Genomic DNA, 22,915 nt, shown 5'->3' on the forward strand with positions numbered 1-22,915 from the left:
CCTATATTTAAATATCTCCACTTATATTAAATTCCTCACTTACTTTCATTTCTACTCCCTCCAACTTTCCCTGGCTTTCATCTTCTCTCTTTTTTTTTTCCTCTTTCATTCCTTTCAGTTTATAAATGAAGAACTAGATGCTCAGTGGCATTGTGTGACCTACACGTAATCACATATCTATTAATTAATTGGTGGAGTCCACCACAGAGCAGGGCTGTCCTGGGTCTAGTGTGTTTCTCTACCCTGCAAGATGCCCTTTAATTTCCAATCTAATCTGTGTTGTTCTGGAATATATCACTTTTGTTTTCCTCTCTGTCCCAAGCTTTGAATTAAGACATTTTTCTGTTTCTCTAGTGGGTTACAGCATCTTGCTATTCACTCTATCTTTTTGCTTTTTCCACACTTCAGGTTTTGATTCAGGATGCTTTTCTCTCTGAATCCTTGAAAACTATCCAGCATAATGGAAAACGAATTGACCTGGGAAACAGGGAGCCCAGGTTCTGCCTCTCATTAGCTGTGTAGCCCCTGCGACCTCTCTGATCCACACTATCCTTGCCCAGTGAAGACGATCAATGACATAACAACCTCTCTGTGCCCCTTAGAGGATTAGATAGTCTGTGTGAATTCATTTTGTAAACTAGTAAGTTGCAAGTTTTATCAATTAATATTATTGTGTGTTTTCCCAAGCCTCCCCTGTCTTCATGGATAAGCTACAAATCCTGCCAAGCCAAGGCGTCGTTTTTTGGGCCCTAGAATCCTCATTTCTACTATTTCTACCTCCCCTGGGTCTTTACTAGGCAGATGAGGCCTACAAACACAGCTCATTTCTGATTCAACTGGAGTGTTTTCTCTTGCCAGATAAATCCCAGCATGTTCTTTCTGCACAGTTCTCTAGATCCTGGATATACCAATTATGAATACCCTAGAGTGACTGTGTAAAGACAAGGAGGCCGGCACCATTGATTACCTCCCTGGATAATCCTGTAACCCACATTCTGCTGAACCCGAAGGCTGATTAATTGAAAGGAAGGCTGTAGGTGGTCCTAGGATAAGTCTATTCTTTGGACATGATTGGTGATCCCAGGAAAGAAGAGTCTCTCTTATGGTTTCATCTTATTTGTCTGTCCCCAGAGAAGACCAAGAAGTCTTCCAACCCACACTTCTTTCCCTCTGCCTCAGTGAAAGTGTAAACAATCCTTACTAATAAAATGTCTTGAATGGGAATAGAACTTCAAGTGCTGTAACATCTTTTTTTCTCTTTGACTAAAATAATATGATTTAGGGTGTTAAGATTCTAAGATATTGCCTCTGCCCTGTTCAGTTACGAGACCTGGCCACATTCATACAGTGACTCAGTAACCAGCTATACCAGGTTTGCAGCTCAGGTGTATGATTTTAGGCAAGTTATCTGACCCCTCCTAACACTCACTCCTTGTCTATAAAATGGAGGTATTTGTAACAATACATACATCACAGGATTTTTGCAAAGATTAAATAGGATATATTATGACATAATGATACCTTATCAAAACCTCATATTTAGTAAGCATGTAATTTTAAAGGGTTTTTACTAGAACTTCATATTTCAAATAAAGGATCTCAGTTGAACTCTTTGAAGTAAGGAGGGTATGAGATAGGATCCCATCCTATTTGCCAAGGAAAGAGATTAAGTGTCTAGATATGTAAAAATTCATTTAGCCCTATCCTTTAGATTTGGGCACTTAATTGTATGTAAATTTATTTTAATAAAAGATAAAACTAAAACCAAGAAAACTTTACATTATATTAGTGAATCATCTCACCAGTGCTTCAGTTTACTCAGTGTATAGATGTTAAATAATCTAAAAGTTGTAAGTGGACTTTCTCAAGGTCACTTCACAAATAGCAGAGCCAAGTTCAGACCCCGCCCGGGTCATCTGGTTTTGTCACCACGGGCTTGGCCCACCGTGAGTACGGCTAACCTTGGTGACGAGGTGATCTTAGTTGACTTGGTGAGGAAGTGTTTCAAATGTGCTCTTAACAAATTATCCCTTTGCTGTCTCTTATAACTTATATGCAGAGTACATCATGAGAAACACTGGGCTGGAGGAAGCACAAGCTGGAATCAAGATCGCTGGGATAAATATTAATAACCTCACATATGCAGATGACACCACCTTTATGGCAGAAAGTGAAAAAGAACTAAAGAGCCTCTTGCTGAAAGTGAAAGAGGAGAGTAAAAGTTGGCTTAAAGCTCAGCATTCAGACAACTAAGATCATGGCATCCGGTCCCATCACTTCATGGCAAATAGATGGGGAAACAGTGGAAACAGTGGCTGACTTTATTTTTCTGGGCTCCAAAATCACTGCAGATGGTGATTTCAGCCATGAAAGTAAAAGACACTTACTCCCTGGAAGGAAAGTTATGACCAACCTAGACAGCATATTAAAAAGCAGAGACATTATTTTGTCAACAAAGATCTGTCTAGTCAAGGCTATGGTTTTTCCAGTGGTCATGTATGGATGTGAGAGTTGGACCATAAAGAAAGCTGAGTGATGAAGTATTGATGCTTTTCAACTGTGGTGTTGGAGAAGAGTCTTGAGAGTCCCTTGGACTGCAAGGAGATCCAACCAGTGCATCCCAAAGGAGATCAGTCCTTTAGGGTGTTCATTGGAAGGACTGATGTTGAAGCTGAAACTCCAATACTTTGGCCACATGATTAAAGAGCTGTCTCATTTGAAAAGACCCTGATGCTGGGAAAGATTGAGGGCAGGAGAAGGGGACGACAGAGGATGAGATGGCTGGATGGCATCACTGACTCAAAGGACATAGGCTTGGGTGGACTCTGGGAGTTGGTAATGGACAAGGAGGCCTGGTGTGCTGTGGTTCATGGGGTCTCAAAGAGTTGCACATGACTGAGCGACTGAAATAAACTGAACTGATTCTTGGTTTTTGATTTAAGAAAAATAATTGAAATAGATAAAATACCTGGATTGGTAACCTATTAACCAACATCATTCTATCATCTGAGTTTGAATCTTGAGAATTACTGACTTAGGTGTAAGTACCTTGTATCGATTCTCAGACAGCTTGGGTGCTACTCCTAATACTGCCTATAGCTACCTGTGTGATCCTGGGGGAAAATCCTATTTTTTGCCTTGGATACTGTTTCTTTAGGTTTAGATTTAAAGTTAAATCATGAGGGGAACTCCTGAAGTCTATTTAGCATATGTATTATAAGGTTTTTGAAAACCACAAGTCATTCCATGGCTTAGAATGAAGACAGAGATTGTCTTTCAGTTATAAACATAATTTAATGTTGTTTGATAGAGAATGGAAGGGTATTGATCTAATGAGAATAATAATGAGGACCATTTACTTAGAGATTCCCATGTGCCTTCTGCTTGACATGTACTATCTTGCTTACTCTTGTCAACTCCCTATTCATAGAAAATAATATCTGATATTATAGAAAGACTATCTAAATGTTAGATATTATAAATAACCTCACCAAAATCAAGTGGTATAGATAGGGTTAGAACCCAGATTTCATTACCACCAAAGCTATACTTTCTCTAACTGGGATTTCTGGGGCCGTGGGCTTTTGCTTCATCCTGTCTTCAACCAAATGAAAAGAGAGAAAATGTATAATCTTTCTTTTCTGAAACAAGAAAACTTGTTGGGACGTGTCTATTGAAGAAGCTGTGAGTAACACATTGGAAATCTCAAAAGTTACCATGAAAACTGTGGGGATGGAGACACTGATGGAAGACAGACACCTGAAAGTTTGATATAAGTCAAAAATTCTGCAAGAGTCTTGGAAAAATGGGGGTATTAAGCTGGAGAAGAAACAACTAAGGAGAAACATGTTGCTTCCTACAAATATCTCTCATGGCACAATGGGGATGGCGGAAAGCTTATATTCAGTGTGATGTAGTAGTAGCACTAGGACCAAAGAGAGGTGATGAATCAGAAGGAGTAAGAACACAAAATGAGACAGACCAGAGTTCAACCCCAGCTCTCACCAAACTGGACCATATGAGGACTTTCTCAAGATTTCCAAGCCTAAATTTCTCTTATGCAGAATGGTGGTAGAAATATTTATCTCACTGTACCATTACAAGAATTAAAGGACCAAGCGAATGTGCAGCCCATAGTAAGGTGCCTGGCGTAGAGTAAAAATTAATTAAATATAGTTCTTCTTCCTCCAGCAATGTGTTTGTTTTGCACCCTAAAATAGTTTCCCCCTCTCTCCCCCTCCCCATCTCCTCTCCTCTTTTCTTCTTGCCTTTTCCCAGTTTTCCTTGTATTTTTCCTTATCCTCTTTGTTCTCCCCTCCTCACTCATCTTTTACTGTTCTTCTCCTGTTGGAAATCACATGCAACCCCCACTGTGAAATAACTATTGACTCAGAAGCACAAAATTGTTAGAGATTATGGTAAACAGTAGCGTTCAGATTTGAAATAGGCTGTTCCCTATCGTAATTGTCACTAAGATTATTCAAACTCATTTTAAATCTATGTGTCAAATAATGCAGATGAATCATACTTAGATTATTGACCAAAAAAAAAAAAAATCACCCAACATATCTTAAAGAGTAAAACAATTATTGAGTATTTATTAAGTGCTCAATGAATGGAATTTTAGTTACTGAGATATAGGGAAAAAAAAAAAAATCCATTCAATGGATCCATTAGAATCCATTCCCAACTCCAGAGAACAAATGTCAGAAACAAGAGCTAAGATTAAGTTTCAAGGACCTCACTTGTATAAACTTCTCATTCCCTGAGAGTTAATAATAATTAACTAAGATTGTTTTATCCTTCCCCTGCAACTCCCTCCATCATATTTTCCCACGTATTATCCCTTATATTAAGTGACTTTGGAGTGGCCTCTTCTTTGCCTCAGAAGAATTGACTGGTTTGAGTTTAATGGGAAATTTTCATGTCTTTCATAAACGTTTAAGCTGGATTATGATAAAGAGGGTTTTGCTAACTTGAAATGTGGAAAAGGGAAATGACAAGAGAAAATGGAGAGACAGTAATGGTTAAATGGTTAGCTAGAGAAAGCAAAAAGGCAAAGATGATGGGGGATAAAGGCTGGGAAGTTTAGTTAGTCGAATTGTGAAGAGTCTTGATATCGGCAATAGGAAATATGTAGCCAAAGGAATTTTTACTCGAGGGAATGTCATGAGCAAAACACAATATAGTGTAAAGGTCACAAGTTGGAGAGACCTGGACTCATATCCTATCTCTAACTTCACTTAAAGTGTAGGTTCTTAAAATAGGTTTAAGCTCACATCTTCCTGGGAAGGAAATTTAACATGGTTGAAAGCTTGGGTCCCTAACTCTCCTTACTTGAGTCTAAAGCTTAACTTCATCATTTTCCAACTATGTGATCAGGAGAAGGTTAACATCTCTGAGTCTCAGTTTCTTTTTCTATAAAATGGGCATAAAGATAAAAACAAGAAAGCTTAGAGAAGATTAAATAAGGCAGAGAATGTAAAATCTCTGCACAAATGGGAAGCTTGGTGATGCTAGGCTAATTTCTTCTCTTATTAAAACTGGTTATTCTTTGGGGCTTCCCAGGTGGCTCAGATGGTAAAGTGTCTGCCTGCAATGCAGAAGACCTGGGTTCAATCCCTGGGTTGGGAAAACCCCCCAGAGAAGGAAATGGCAACACATTCCAGTACTTTTGCCTGGAAAATTCCATGGATCGAGGAGCCTGGTAGGTTACAGTCCATGGGGTCGAAAGAGTTGAACAGGACTGAGTGACTTCACTTTCACTTTATTCTTTGGAGCAGAGGCTTGATTAGAAAGAGGCAAGACTAGAGCTATCTACAGGTATTTAAAGAGATGAAAGCCTAAGTGAAGGCCAGAGCTTTGGGAACGTATCAAACGGAGAATGGCTTTGAGAGGCAGAATGATCAGTACTTATACCTGGTTGCAGAGGCAATTTCGGGGAGGAAAGGCCACCGAGAAGGGAGAAGTGTTTATCTTGAATTACTGATATTGTTAGTGTCTTAAAGACAATGAGGTTGGGAAAAGATAAAGTTTTATTACAGTCTTTTAAGTAAATGAAAAAGAAAAAAACTTCGGAAGTATAATGGTGTATCTCACTTGATCCAAGTTCAACAGCAAAGCCAGAGAAATAAGGCAGTTTCAGGACAAAAAAACAGTTGTTTTTAGTCTCTTGTTTTAGTGCTTCACTATAAATATGACTCAATAACCCCACTTTTCAAGTTTCTCATGTCTCATTTAAAATTCTTGTGTGTCTTCTTTGAGCCAGATATCCAGTCCTATGAGATGGGGGGGTGGGGTGGGGTGGGGAGGACTCTCAGAGAGAGGCATCTTCTAAAGGTGGTGATGTTTCTCATTTTGAATCAGCAGCTTGTGGCAAAGAGGAGAGAAATGGAAAAGAGGTATCTTCAAGCTCTTTTCCATTTCTCTCCTCTTTGCCACAAGCAAATCTTCAATTTCTCAAGTCCTACAAAACCATGAAAGTCCAGATCCAGTGTCTTACGGCTGCCTTAGTTTTTCCCTTTTGACACTTTCCTAATTTATAAAACTCATGTTTACTTGGTCCTCATTTACAGAAGCATTCACCTCTTGAGGACATCTCAACATTCACAGACGTGGAACTGCAGTAACACTGCAGGTGAACCTTAAATTGCTCTCATTGAGAGAATCAAAGAGATCTTCTGCACCTCCAGCTCACAACAGTGTCGGTTGTGTCTTGGGTATGAGAACAAGCACGTTAAAGTCACTAGGACAAAGAGAAGAGGCTTATAGACATTCACTTCTTTTTGCAGTCCATTTTATTAGTGGACTTTCTGAAATCTGAGATCTGATTAACTGAGGAGAACTTCACAAGCACAGCAGGAAAGGCACTTTTGCATGAGTAAAGCTTGACCGAGGAAAACAGTAAGAGTGCCTAGCAAAGAAGGCTCTGCAATTTGTACTAAGCTCCTCATATATGACACTTAGAAGCCTAGGAAAAGCACCAAGTGTTTTATAAGAAAATAGAAGTTTCAGATCCAGCACTTCCGTTGGTATGCTTTGGTGATTATTTGCATGCTTCTGAGCCTCAGTAAGAACATCTGTTAAATTTTAACAGCCCTAAAGAACTCTCTCAGAGAGTTCATCTAGAGAATACATGAGATGACATGTACCAAGATGTGTTTGAAACTGTAAAATTGTGCATAAGTGCTAAGTGTAATAACTAAGCTAATTCTGGAAGTTGTACCTAAAATGAGTATGCCTGTTTGCCATGTAAGACCCCATCCTTATGTACATACATCTCACCACCATCGCTGTCACCATGCATACAAAACTTTCAAATTAATATCTATTTCTTACTGTGATCAGCACTGTATGAATGCTTTGCTAGTTTTTCTCCTCATTAATCCTCACAAAATACTAAGTAGTAGGCATTATCCCTGTTATAAAAATAAATAAACTGGGGCTCAGAGAGGTTAAATAACTTTTCTAAGATAGGTGGTAGTTCTGAAAATCAAACCCAGGTCTATTGAAGGCAAATGGCTGTGGTTCTTATCAAAATACTATATTTCTTCCTTGCTTAAATGTCACGCTTCCCATAAAATCTTTTTTGATGTTGCAAGCCATAAGAAATTGTTCCTTTCTTTAGACCCTTTTAAAAGTTTGCTTTGGACAGTAATATTGACTCAAGTAATCTCTAAATACCCCTGTTGACAGACTACTGTTTAAGAGCAGTAGCTACAGAGATGGTAAGAAATGCACCTCTGTATAGTCAGCACAGGCTGTGTTGCACAGGCTGTGTTACACAGGCATAACGAAGACTCCTGAAATTCTTGGTGACTTACTGATGAGCAAAGAAGTTATTTTCTTGATCATGCTTCATATCCAATCCCATGTGGGTTGACGTGGGCTCCGACTCTGTATAGAGCCTTAGACACCCAGAGTTATAGGTCTCAAATCTGATTTTAAGCTTTGTTGAGGAGGAGGGAAAATGGGAAACCATACATACACTCTTCAATTATTCACTGCTTCAGTCAATCCAGAAGTAAGACATTATTTCTGATACCAGTTCACTAACCAGAGCTGGTTACATGATACCACACTGCTTAACTGGTGAAAGACTGGGGAATTTAGGAGAGCAAATGGAAGGTACCTACCATAGCTCTGCACCTAAGGATTCAATGGCATTTTCTAAAATTATAGGAGTCACAGGGACACTGCTTTTTGTCTCTATTGTTCATTGATATGCCCAAAGGGCTTAGAACAGTGCCTAATGCATAGTCTAGTAGTCATGTATAGATGTGAGAGTTTGGTCAAAAAAAGGCTGAGCGCTGAAGAATTGATGCTGTGGGATTGTGGTGCTGGAAAAGACTTTTGAGATTCCCTTGGACAGCAAGGAAATCAAACCAGTTAATCCTAAAGGAAATCAACCCTGAATATTCTTTGGAAGGACAGATGCTTAAGCTGAAGCTCCAATACTTAGGCCACCTGATGCAGAAAGCCAACTCGTTGTAAAAGACCCTGATACTGGGAAAGATTCAAGGCGGGAGGAGAAGGGGGCAACAGAGATGGTTGGATGGCATCATCGACTCAATGGACAAAAGTTTGCACAAACTCTGGGAGACAGTGAAGGACAAGGAAGCCTGGTGCACTGCAGTCCATGGGGTCACAAAGAGTCAGACATGACTGAGCGACTGAACAACAACCATAATACATGGTCAACATTGAAGAACTACTTACTAATTGAATTAATTCATGTAGAGAGAACTGCCTGGCAAATCCCATGGACGGAGGAGCCAGGTTGGCTGCAGTCCATGGGGTCGCTAAGAGTTGGGCACGACTGAGCAACTTCCCTTTCACTTTTCACTTTCATCCATTGGAGAAGGAAATGGCAACCCACTCCAGTGTTCTTGCCTGGAGAATCCCAGGGACGGGGGAGCCTGGTGGGCTGCCATCTATGGGGTCACACAGAGTCAGACATGACTGAAGTGACTTAGCAGCACCAGCAGCAGCAGCAGAGAAAGCTGCAACTATAGTTAATTTTTATTATTATTTGTGATCAGTGGGTACTGTGGCTCTGGGCCTCATTCCTGATCATCTGGAACAGAAACTGACCCAAATTCCTCGGTGGCTAATCACTCTTATTCAAGACATAGCATGTTAAGAAGAGCATACCACAGTGCTTAGGAGCATAGATTATCATTACTGTTTTACTTTTGATGTACTTGGTTGTTTTTCAAGCAATATTCATCTGTTAAAAACTATGTACAGAGTTTAAAATGTCAGTGGAATTTAACAGGTAAACAAGTTACGTTTGGATCTGTTTAAATGGCCTTGGGCAATCACTTATCTGTCCTTTGTTTTGCTGTAAATACTGTATTCAACAATACAGAGATAATGTGGTGTATTTGAAAGGACTGTTTTGAGAATTAAATTACTAATACAATTATGTAAAGTTTAAAAATAAAATAAAATTAAAAAAAATAAATTAGATAATGTACATAAATGTCTATAGGAGGCATACAATAAGCAATAGCGGACAGAAACGAAAAAAAAAGGGGGGTGATGGTAACTCTCGATGTAATCTTGCTTGTGTCAAGGTTTTCTGTTCAGTTATGGCCGAGGAAACCACTTTATCCTGATTTGATTCTGCTTCTGCCTCTGATCCTTTTATAGTGAGAAACCAGTTATATCTCCACTTTCAAAATCAGATCCAATTAACATCTACCAGGAACATATGATATTATTATGCTCAGGTGCAAGCATTAGAACCTCCTCTTTCCAATAATGGCTTGAACAAATTGAGTTCATTTTTCTCTCACACTAAAGAAATCCAGAGGTTGATAGTCCTGGGCTCACAAAGTCATCAGGGACCTGGACTTTTCAGCTTTGGACTTGACCATCTCTAGGGTCTGTTTACAACCCTGTTTACAACAGGACCACTAGGACTCCAACCTTGAAGTCTATGTCGCAGGAAGGAAGAAAGGAAATGACAAAGGGATAGAACTCCTTTTAAAATTAAGCTGGAAGCCCTTGCTGATACTGTCCATTTGCATTTCATTGACCGCGCCCCTCCTTGGCTACATGGAAAGGTAGAAAATGGAGTTTTAATTTAGTTCTTCGCTGCTCTCTTTCTATACCCAAATTATTTTACTATTAGTAAGGAAGAATGGAAGCGTGAATTTGGGGTGGGTTACATCTTTGCCGTGAGTGACTGTTCTTTTAAATGAGTTTCTGACTATTTATCAACCCCGTCCTATGTGGCAGGTACTGTGGCTGCAGAAGTGACTGTGACAGACATCCCCTGCCGTACTGTGAGCCAAGAAGAGAGAAGATCCAGGTCACGTGAAACAGGTTCTGGAGGTGTGAAGCCAAGATGCAAAGACCAGAAGCGAAGTACCAGTAGAGTCAGAAGCCAAGAGCTAAGCTACTTAGGAAGCCTAGTGTTGCAGGGGAGAGTACAGAATCATGGCCTATAAAGAAATTTCATGCACTTTTCCTAATCTTAAATTCCCTATCCTAAATCCTACAGTGCTTCCCCGCCCCCACCCCCAGGATGAATTGCAATGATGAATCTAATATTTTTTTTATTGCCAACTATAGTTTTGTGGTAGACTGGGTTAATGTTCCCAATCCTTCATTCCTTCTCTGTAGGGGAGTTATATGGGCACAACCTCTTCCAAGTAATTTTCAGTGCCTCTCACCAGACTAGGGAGAGTGTTTTGCCTACTCCAGGGATGGGCTTGGCCATGTGACTTCTTTTGGCCAATGGGATGACAGCAGGTGTAATGTGAGTAGAAGTCATTAAGTATGTTTATGTGGTTTGCCTCATCCTCTTATGCTTGTGCCATCTGCCATAGGAAGAACATACCCCAGGTAGCTGTTGGTCACAGAATGAGGATACATGTCGAGCAGATGTGAACACATGTATAAGCCAAGATCCAAGTCCACTCAATCAGAGCAGAATTATAGCCAACCCATAGAACTGAAAAGCAAACTTGTTGTAAGGAACTGAAATTTGAAGTTGTTTATTATATAGCATAATTATACTATGCAATGCTCTTTTTTCTTTTCATATCTAATTGAATGCATACCACAATCATGCACATTGCATTATTAATAGTTTTAGAGACAAGGAACTAAGATTATTATAAGTTATATAGCTTAACTGAGGGCATAGAGCTAAATTTAGAAAAGTCAGAAATACATCAATACTTGTTGGCCTTTAGACTTAGAACTTTCTAGCTTCCTGACTTACCCCTTCTAGAAATTCTGTCCATGTTTTCCTCATGAAGCTGTTATGATAATCTCATGAAAGAATGTACTGAAAATATATTTGTCCTACATACAAAACTTGCTCCAATTCTCAGTGCTGAGTTTCAAGTGTGTCTAAATCTATGCCTGGTGTTAGTGATGAGGCTATAACACAGGCCTGGCTAATCAGAACACTGGAAAACTCTGGCTAAACTCTAGATGGAAATATAGCTGAAGCCAGATCAATCAAAAACCTAAAACCATCTACAAAGAGCCAGTTCTTCTTTCTGAGATAGTGGGCACTAAGGCCCTGATAAGTCTAAGGTGGACAAGGGCCATCTTTGCCACCACATGAGAAAAATCTGTTACACGGAAGAAACCACAGTTGAGAGACTAAACTCCAGAGAGATGCAAAACCAAAAAAGTGGTGAAAACATCAGCTGAATCTCTTGATCTAGTCATACATGGAGTTACATTTGTCCTGCTATGTCCTGCTATGGTAGATATCATGTAAATTTCCTATTTTTGTAGGTTGCAGTTGAGAAAACCATACAGATAAACTTTCAACAAATGAAAGTATCATATAAACACAGATTTATAAATTATGCTTTTCTTAATTTTGGCCAGTGAAAGAAACCACAGGAGTGAGGGGGAGATATATTCTATTGAGGGCATTAAACATCTTGTGAGTCAAGGACCTTGCTTTTGACTTAAAGAAAATGTCCTTGGTAACACATTCTTTAGCTACTATTTAGTACCATCTGCCTCTTAAAATTATTAGCTGTATAGGCTAATTAAAGGGTTGATATTGCTAGAAACTGATTAATCAGAAAGTCTTTGTTCCCAAATTTTGCTTATCTTTGGAGAGCAACAAAAGTGTTTTTCTGTGGCAAAGTTAACCTTTAGCTCATCATCCCTTTCCTACATCTCAAAAAACAAACAAATAAAAAACCTGACTACCATTGTTTTCAAACATATAAATAGAGACTTTGTCTGTATAATGTTTTAAACCTTTCTGCAGTGTGCAGCTCAGTGATCTTGAGTAAGCCAAAGATGACTTTGTGCATGAGGAAAACATTGTGTATTGCTGGTAAAACATTTTCTATTCTCTTAATTTCACATACCATACAGCTGGTTATGAAAGGATGGCGGATGATTTGAAGCTCTCTTCTTTCTGATTTGAGACAACCTACTTCTACCCAGCTTTGCCTTTCAGAGCTCGTTGTTTTATATGAAACCTCTTTATGAAGTCCATGGTGGCTCAGACAATAGAAGCATCTGCCTACAATGAGAGAGACCCAGGTTCGATTCCTGAGTCAGGAAGACCCCTGGAGAAGGAAATGGCAACCCACTCCAGTACTCTTGCCTGGAAAATCCCATGGATGGAGATGCCTACAGTCCATGGGATTGCAAATAGTCGGACATGACTGAGCGGCTTCACTTTCACTTTATCCACCTGTCACATATTGCCAAGAAGTGGAGGCTGCAGTGGAGGAAAGCAGGGTGTGCTAATTATCAGAGAGAAGATGCCAGCATCCAGCTAACATTATTTACCGGAATTGCTTTGGACCACTGAGAAAATTGGGCTGAAGTATTTCTGTAAATCAAGAGAGAGCAGGAGGGCCTGGAAGAGAACCTAGAATCAGAGAAATGGCAGAGAGAGCAATAATTTCAAATACATGAGAATTTACACTTTTGAGTCACCATGAAAAAATGATGAGTTTGATGTATAAAAAGAGGGTTTGGTTTAATACCATTGATTTATAACCTAAATCACAGAGCCGTGTCTGACTCTTTGTGACAGCATGGACTGCAGCCCGCCAGGCTCATCTCTCTGTAGGGATTCTCCAGGCAAGAATACTGGGGTGGGTTGCCATGTCCTCCTCCAGGGTATCTTCCCAATTCAGGGATCGAACCCAGGTCTCCCACATTGCAGGTGGATTTGTTACCAGCTGAGCTACCAGGGAAGCCCATAAAAAGAGGGTTTGGATTAATAGCATTATAATCCAAAACGCAGAGCTAATAATTTGGGCAGCCAAGATGTAAACTTGGGTTTGCCTGATACCAGCACATTTGTACTCGATAGCTGAGTCAGATATATTTTCAAGTGAGTGTGTTTCTTTCCCTTGGTTTGGTCTCTTTGCAGCAAAGATTTGAAACAATGGACCAGTATTACAGCTCAAGATTTTATTTTAGCTCAAGAGGTGAGGGCAGGCTGACCCCAAAGGAGTGGCCTCAACCCCACTTGTCTTCCCTTTTTTATACTCTTTATCTCCTCCTCCTGGAACCTGCCCTGTGCAAAACAGGGCTTGTACCTACTGTTGATGAGGAAGGAAGTATGTTTTTTCCCACCAGAGGTTCCCACTCCAGTCTTCAGAATTTTCTGTCATCCTCTTTTCATGGGCTTTTCCCTTTCTTTGTCTGCCTTTTAGCTGCCGCAACCGCCATTTTGAACTTTTTCCTCTATTCTACCTACCTAACTCATTTATTTATTATTAATAGTACTATGGGTTTGGAATGGCAATGGTGATTCAGAATACTTTAAGTTAAAGCCTTTTAGACATTTATACTTATTTTTCATATTTGTCATTGTATTATCTAGGCTATACCTCTTTAAGTACTTACTATCTTTGAAAATGTAATTTATGTGGTCACCATTATGAAGATGAAATGCTGCTGTTGCTGCTGATTCCTATGCTGATCACCCATATTCCCTTCATATATTAATAAGTAACTGCTGTGCCCGAGTTCTACTGTCTCTGGGTGTTTAGTAAACAGAGGTGAACTCAATAGACAGAAATATCTGCCTACAGGGAACCTACATTCTAGTATGGAAAGAAAGACAATAACCAAATAAATAAGTACATTATGATATGTTAGGATAGAATAATTTTATGGAGAAAAACCACACAGCTTGTCATCGTGTTGTTAGACAAAGGCTTCAATTCCCACCTATTCTTGGTGTAAATGGTAGGATTTTACTTGCTGCCCCTCACAGTTTAGGCTCACACACTGTCTGCCAAGTGATCTGTGTTGCTTCCAGGCCAGCACATTCAAGTGCAGAACACAAATCCCCAGGACTTCTTTCTTCCTCTTGCAGAGGAATCAGCAAAGGTCAAAGCGATCACACCCTATTGTCTTGGGTTCCTGAGCAACCAGAGTCAACCTTGACACACAAATAGAATGAAAGAGAAATAAAACTTGTTATTTTAATCCACTAATGCCTGAAGTTCTTTATTTTCCTTTTTTTGTTTAACCTTCCAAGACCAAGAATATCTTGATTGATGCATCTTATATTAAAGACACTATACAAAGCATATTATATATGTTACAGAATTTAATCTCTATAATAATCTTGTGCAATATGCATTATTTCCATTTCATATAAATATTAAGCATATTCCACAGAACTCAGATTATCTATTGCTGTATAGTAAACAAGTCTAAAACCTAGTGACTTAAAACAATTTACTATCCTCTTTTAAGGATCTCTTATCCCGTATCTCTTAAGCATTCTGTATCTCACAGTTACCACTGTAGGGTAGTTCTTGATCAGTGTCTCTCAGACCTCAACTGAGGCTGCAGTCATCCAAAGGCTTGACTTAGCTGAATATCCAAGATGGCTCATGCACATGATTGGAAATTGATGCTTATCTGGGGACAGGAGACCAACAATTGTCATCAGCTGAAAATCTCACACCTATGACTTCTTTATGAGACTTGGACTTTTAAGCATGAGTTGTTTGAAGGAGCATTCCAGAGGCATGCGCAGAAGCTTTAGGTTTTATTAGAACCTAACCTTTTATATGGGCTTCCCAAGTAGTTCAGTGGGTAAAGAATCCACCTGCAATGCAGGTGATATCAATTTGATCCCTGGGTTGGGAAGATCCCCTGGAGGAGGGCATGGCAACCCACTCAGTACTCTTGCCTGGATAATCTCATGGACAGAGGAGCCTGATGGGCTACAGTCCATACAGTTGCAAAGAGTCCAACATAACTGAAGTGACTGAACATGCTCACATGCAACTTGTGCATTCAAGAATGTCACTTTCACCACATGCGATGAGTAGAGCACGTCAGTAAGGCCAGCTCAGATTTAAGGGCAGGAGAATTATATGTGAGTCTTGATATGAGAAAAGTAATGCATGATAGTTTTTGGAGTCTTATGTGTTATATGCTATGTGTAAGATACAATCTCATTCAATGGTTTTCTTAAAATATGTATGTGTTTAAAATACCGCATTTAGTTATGAAACTAATCCACTAGTGGAGGTGGGGGTTGAAGCTGGACAGAGCATGGGGTTTAAATACTGTGTGTAGATCAAGATCGGTTGGATTATGTGTGAAAAATCAGCCCCAAACCACAGAGACTTAACACAATGCACTTACTTCTTGTTCACACTGCATAGACAAAGTTGGTCGGGGGAGCATGTCTATTGTAGCTGTTCGGGCGTTTGGATGGATGGGGTTTCATCTCATGAGACTCTACCTTTAGATGCGTTTTTGGTGTCAATGTAGTAGAAGAGGAAAACAGCACATTGCATTCTGGATCTTAAAGCTTCCACCCGGCAGTGTTTACACATCATTTTTCTTATATCCTTATTGTCCAAAGCAAGTCATGTGGCCCTGCCCATATCCCTGCCATGTGCCCAAAAGGAGTAGAGAATAGTTTGAAATGGTCCTAAACCACTATACTTTTTGTCATCTGAATTTCTATACAGTTAGGCCAGATTGAATCTGGAGAAAACATGGAAACTGGAAAAGACTTGGTTTCCACAACTCCTTCAATGCTTAATAGTTTGCAAAGGTTGATACCTTTGCTGATAACAGGCCAAATAATTATATTTGTATCTGATATATAATTTTAGAGTATGACACTTTCACATAGTTTCTGATTTTTTTTTTTTTTTGCATTTCAGTTTAAGTAGTGCAATTATTATTTGCTCAGGTTTGTTAGCCAAAAAGTAAAAGAGTCACAAAATAAAATATTGGCTTAAGGTTGCTTTACACAGTTTTTTGGCCTTTGAACTGGTCACTTCCTTCTATACCAAGGATTTTGTACTAGGAGTCTTTGTAAGTGTTCAAAGTATCCCACCAAGCACATAAAACTGCAGCACTGTGTGTACGAATGTGAGTGTGTGTGTGTGTGTGTGTGTGTATTCTTGAGTGGTTTAAAGTCACTCTACCATACCATGTTGTCAACGATTAATAGGTAGATGGATGTTTGAGATTGAAATGCTATCGATTGACCTGGTCCCTACAGATGGAATCTGTCTTAATTTCGAAAAGTTGATGTGAAGTTCAACACAGGACTTTGTGGGGCTTCCTGGACCTGCTTGCTTATGGGTTTCACACTTGGACTCCTTGCTGACTCATTTCTCTTGTCTCTTGTCTCTTGTCTTGGGCTGTGAAAATTGAGGATGCCTTCACAGGAAGCAATGGACAAGAAGTTTCATGTTGTTGGTGCCAAGCCCTTCATTTCCATCATGGCTCCCATCTCAGTGGGTGGAAGAGCTTCCTGACGGCTCGGCCCAGAGAAGCTCTTACAAATCCACGGGGTCTCGCCCACTGATCTCTGTTTACTAGCTTGTTTCCATCAAGTAGTTTTTTTAAATTATTATTTAAATTTTTTTTACACTTATAAGAACCCTTCACCTCAATTTGCAAAATGATGATTTGTATGTATCTAAAATGCTATATCATGAGGTTAAGGTCACTTTCATTCTACAGCCATTTAGACAATACTCACTTTATTCAATATAGCAACACAAAAACTGACAAACATAAGGCATGGGCCATGTTGGTCTTGCATGCAAGCAAGGAATCTAAACATCAGTATCAATAAATACGTATGATACTGAGGAGTCAAAACGGCTGGCTTTAAAACCTTCTTTTTCTGCCAGCTCTATCATCTAACTTGTTTAAATCTCAGTGATTTCAGCTATAAAGATGGGAAAAGTGAGAACTAACAGACAGCTATTGTGAGGATTTCATGAAATAATGCCTACAACATATCGTTTCAAATTAAGGGTAACACAGGTTAAAATACACAGATGAGAGGGAGTACTGTGCCTATTCAGGGAGTGAATTTTCAGTATAATAAAGTAACTATAAGGAGACTGGAAGAGTGAAACGACAGAGAGAAACAGATCTTACTCTGAACTCAAAGGAAAGTGATAAAAGTTTGAGAGCCTATTATACAGAGTGAAGTAAGCCAGAAAGAAAAACACCAATACAGTATACTAACACATATATATGGAATTTAGAAAGATGGTAACAATAACCCTGTGTATGAGACAGCAAAAGAGACACTGATGTATAGATCAGTCTTATGGACTCTGTGGGAGAGGGAGAGGGTGGGGAGATTTGGGAGAATGGCATTGAAACATGTATAATATCATGTATGAAACGAGTCGCCAGTCCAGGTTCGATGCATGATACTGGATGCTTGGGGCTGGTGCACTGGGACGACCCAGAGGGAGGGTATGGGGAGGGAGGAGGGAGGAGGGTTCAGGATGGGGAGCACGGGTATACCTGTGGCGGATTCATTTTGATGTTTGGCAAAACTAATACAATATTGTAAGGTTTAAAAATAAAATTAAATTTAAAAAAAAGAATACAATTAAATTTTTAAAAGGTTGTTTAATTTGAAACAATTTAGGACTTGAAAAGAATTTGGGAGAAGAGTACAGAGTTTCCATGTCCTTCACCAAGCTTCTCCCAGTGGTAACATTCTATGCGGTCGGTCAGTCAGTGTCAGCCCTTCCGTTGTGTTGAACTCTGTGACCCCACAGACTGTAGCCCACCAAGTTCCTCTGTCCATGGAATTCTCCAGGCAAAGATACTAGAATGGGTTACCATTTCCTGCTCCGTGTCATCTTCCTGACCCAGGGATCGAACTCCAGTCTCCCGTATTGGCAGGTGGATTATTTACCATCTGAGCCCTGGGAAGCCAACATTTTATGAAACTACAGTACAGTATCAAAACCAGGAAACAGACTGATTCAATACTATTAAATAAACCACAGACTTTATTTGGAGCCCACTGGTTTTTATGTGCACTTCTCTCTCTCTTTGGTATATATTACTTTGCAATTTTGTCACATATAACAATTATTATAACCACCAACAAAATCGGGATACAAAAGTATCTGTTCTGTCACTACAAAGAAACTGCATATGGCCCTTGAGATCTATCCACGTCACTCAGTGAGTCATTAGTTCATTTGTAAGACTGAATAATATTCTATGGTGTGGATGTACCGTAGTTTATCTATTCATTCCTCTATTGAAAGGAAGACAGTGGGGTAGTTTCTTGTTTTCAGTTCAGTTCAGTCAATCAGTCGTGTCCGACTCTTTGTGACCCCATGGACTACAGCACGCCAGGCCTCCCTGTGCATCACCAACTCCTGGAGTCCACCTAAACCCATGTCGATTGAGTTGATGATGCCATCCAACCATCTCATCCTCTTCGTCCCCTTCTCCTCCTGCCCTCGAATTTTCCCAGCATCAGGGTCTTTTCCAATGAATCAGCTCTTCGCATCAGGTGGCCAAAGTTTTGGAGTTTCAGCTTCAACATCAGTCCTTCCAATGAACACCCAGGACGAATTTCCTTTAGGATGGACTGGCTGGACCTCCTTGTAGTCCAAGGGACTTTCAAGACTCTTCTTCAACACCACAGTTCAAAAGCATCAATTCTTTGGAGCTCGGCTTTCTTCATAGTCCAATTCTCACATCCATACATGACTACTGGAAAAACCATAGCCTTGACTAGACGGACCTTTGTTGGCAAAGTAATGTCCCTGCTTTTTAATATGCTGTCTAGGTTGGTCATAACTTTCCTTCCAAGGAGTAAGCGTTTCTCATTTTAGGTTATTACAAATAAAGCCACCATTAACATTCATTTACAGGTTTCTTGTGTGGATATAACTTGATCTTATTTTAGTAAGATAATGAGGGGAAAACGCTTAGACTTTTGAAGAGACAGATCTTCAAGGATAAGAAAAACAATCCATGTCATTGTATACTAATTGTTTCCACAATGGAGCTTTGAATTATGGCAGCAGCAATAGGGATATAAAGAAAGTACTTGGGACAGGGCCATTAAATGTGCAGAATTAACTGGTCTAGTACTCTTGCCTGGGAAATCCCATGGACGGAGGAGCCTGGAAGGCTGCAGTCCATGGGGTCGCTAAGAGTCGGACACGACTGAGAGACTTCACTTTCACTTTTCACTTTCATGCATTGGAGGAGGAAATGGCAAGCCACTCCAGTGTTCTTGCCTAGAGAATCCCAGGGATGGGGGAGTCTGGTTGGCTGCCGTCTATAGGGTCGCACAGAGATGGACACGACTGAAGCGACTTAGCAGCAGCAGCAGAAATCACTTAGATGTGAGTGGTGGTAATTTGGATAGGATGTAGACAAAGGTAGTTGTAAAATTTCGAGTCTGAGGATTTAATGACAAGTTTGTGTAGGTAAAATGAGGAGCAAATGTTGACACTACTTAAAATGAGAGTGGGGGGCATCTTTGTGGCAAGGTCTACAGGCATGTGGAGAACTGAACTGAGTGCTGAGCAGTGACGTCAGTGTTGACAACATAAATATATGAGTCATAATGATGAAGGGGGTAGATGCAGCCACGTTTGTAGAGAAGTTTGTACGGGGAAGAGAGGCAAATATTACAATAGGAAAATATGAAATACAATTTCAGCACAACTCTTTTTATCCCATATTTTAGAAAGAATCTCTAGATTCAACGTACTCAATCCCCAATTTGTGTTCTGTGAAAGCCTACAATTCTCTCCAACGTTCCCATAAAATTCTCAAGGGCATATTTTGTCATGATCGCCTCTGACATATGGCTATGTTTCCACTCGAAGTGTTTCTGTTTGACAGTTAACTCAGGTCGACAGTCAAACTTCTGTTGATCCCACCAACCACATAAATCAAACAGAAATTGAGCAATCAAACAAACAAAACCAACAAGGCGAATAGCAAACTTGTATACAAAACAGTCAATATCCACTTATAAATATTAACTCATCTCTTGCCATAATGGTCAAGTAAATCATTTAGTTATTGTGAGTAATAAAATCATTTAAGTTAATAAAAGAGTAAGTGAACAGAAGTTTTAATTTCCCTCAGCACTTGAGATTCACAGTTTTACTCCAAATTAATATTTTTATCAGGTTTTGGGGCTTTTAGGGGGCCTTATTATTTTGGGGAACTGGGAACAGGATGATTTGTATCAAATAGTGATTCATAATTAACTATATTTGTGACATATGGGAAAGGCATTGAATTAGTAAGAGTCTCAGTTTCCTCATCTTTTTTTTTTTTTCTCTCACACACTGAAGTATGAGGAAGTCATTCTGGCTTGTGCTTGAAACTGTTAGTTGCTCAGTTGTATCTGACTCTTTGTGATCCGTGAACCACAGACTGCCAGGCTCCTCTGTCCATAGAATGCCCCAGGCAAGAATACTGGAGTGGGTTGCTATTTCCTTCTCCAAAGGATCTTCCTGACCCAGGGACTAAAGCTGGGTCTCCTGCATTGCAGCAGATTCTTTACTGTCTGAGCCACCGGGAAAGCCCACACAAATGTTGCCTGTGTGCAGATGTGCTCAGTTCTAACCCGCTCTTTGAGATTCTATGGGCTAGAGCCTGCCTGGCTCCTCTGTTGATGGAATTTTCCAGGCAAGAATATGGGAGTGGGTTGCCATTGGCTCCTCCAGAGGATCTTCCTGACACAGGGATCGAACTCACACCTCTTATGGCTCCTGCATTGGCAGGCAGATTCTTTACCACCGCACCACCTGGGAAGCGCCCTCATTTTTGAAATAATTCTATCTAAATAATTCTATCTAAAGATTACTTTGATAGAGAAAATTTGGAGAATCAGAAATGCCCACAAATGCTAGTCATTCTTATCATGACTAGCAGGTTTGTTTTAATTCCTTCATTAATTTACTCCAGAACTGCTTACAGCGTACCTGCTACATTATAAAACACAATGGTGGTCATGCACCTTTCTGGCTCAAAACACTTTTATGACATCCCATATACCTCAAAATCAGGTAAAACTTCTTCATCATGGCTTGTAGGGCCACTTCTCATCTGGCCCATGTCTATCGAACTAGCCATTCTCTAAGACCAGCCATAAAGCCAACTTTCGACACGCTGCTCCTTCTTCCTGGAACCTTGCTCCCTGCTTCCTCACCTTATCTGCCAGGGTAGTGCTTCATCTTTCCAACATCTATAAAACATCTTCACTGAGGCCTTTTCTTGTGTTCCTGTACTAAGGTTTAGTTTTCTCTGACAGAGTATATGTCATTCTTTATTTCGATTTCTTGCTTAGTTTGGTGTCTACACACAGTTCTTCAGTTCAGTTCAGTTCAGTCGATCAGTCATGTCCAACCCTTTGTGACCCCATGGACTGCAGCACACCAGGCCTCCCCGTCCATCACCAACTCCCAGAGTGCCGGGGTCCAGCCCTGGTGGATCCAGGGAATTCGAAGCGGGGACGGCGTCAGCGAGGATCAGGAAACAACTGCTTAATTAAACTTTAATTAAGGGTATAAAGAGTAATGGAATAAGGATAGCTCAGTGAGGAAATTCAGTGGAGAAAAGAGGCTGAATACCTTCAGCCAGAAGGTAAGAGAAAGAACGACACGGGGAGACCAAGTTTCGAAGGCCCGCACTTTATTTTCCAAAGTAGTTTTTATACCTTAAGTTATGCATAGAGGATAATGGGGGAAGGGGTAGAGTCATGCAGCAAGCCAGGCTTTCTTCCTGCAAACTTATCATATGCAAAAGTTTAGGTGATTTGCATCATCTTCTGGCCCGGAGGCCTGTTAACATTTTAACACCCTTTCTTCAGAAAACTTATTTTTCTCTAAAGGTGATAAGTCAAGCGCCACCCTCCAAAAGCATTAGATAAAGTTGCATTCCTACAGAGCAAAGGTGTGGTGGGCTATAACAAGAAAAAGAATTAACTCAAGGGTCCCAGGTTACAAACATTAAAGCTACTACTTACACCAACTATATTAATCAATACACTGCCAGGGACACAGCAGGTAAGGGATATGGAAACTTAGCAGCAAACATTGGCCCAAAAAGTGAAAATCCTTCACCAATACAATTTCTAATCAATCTTTTAACTGCTCAAAGGAATCTGTGTTTAGACAGTTTAGAACATCTCATGCCTCTCACGGTTGGGAGGCTCTGAGCAATCACATGTGGCTGGAAAAACCTATTCAGGCAGGCTAGAGGATTTCCAAAGGAGTTTGTAGGTTGAAACACCGTCACACCCAGGAATTAACTGGAGCTGTAAGCTAACTCTTGTTTCAGAGAGAGGTAGTGGGGGACAGCCCCCGTAGTCTGAGGGTGTAGGTGAAAGCACAAAGCAGAAAGTAGGCAGACTCTGGTTTGGGGGGTAGATGCTCGAGAATTTCCAGGGAGACTCCTGAGGCTTGATCCCGCCTTTGCGTATGCCAAGCCTCCTTCCTCAAGACCTTTGCCAGGGGTGGAGCTCACTCCCGGCACCAGAGTTTACTCAAATTCATCTTCATTGAGTCGGTGATACCATCTAAGAATCTTATCCACTGTTGTCCCCCTCTCCTCCTGCCTTAAATCTTTCCCAGCATCAGGCTCTTTTCAAATGAGTCAGATGTTCTCATCAGGTGGT

The 22,915-nt window shown here is 40.2% G+C and overlaps 1 non-coding gene across 1 annotated transcript; it reads left to right on the plus strand.

Moving 5' to 3' along the window:
• Positions 1-5,562: 5,562 nt before the first annotated feature.
• TRNAC-GCA (transfer RNA cysteine (anticodon GCA)) lies at positions 5,563-5,634 on the plus strand. The gene has a single exon. It is a non-coding gene; the product is annotated as a tRNA-Cys (tRNA).
• The last annotated feature ends 17,281 nt before the right edge of the window (positions 5,635-22,915 follow it).

This window comes from Bos javanicus, chromosome 8 (assembly GCF_032452875.1).
Source record: "Bos javanicus breed banteng chromosome 8, ARS-OSU_banteng_1.0, whole genome shotgun sequence".
Lineage (NCBI taxonomy): Eukaryota > Metazoa > Chordata > Mammalia > Artiodactyla > Bovidae > Bos > Bos javanicus.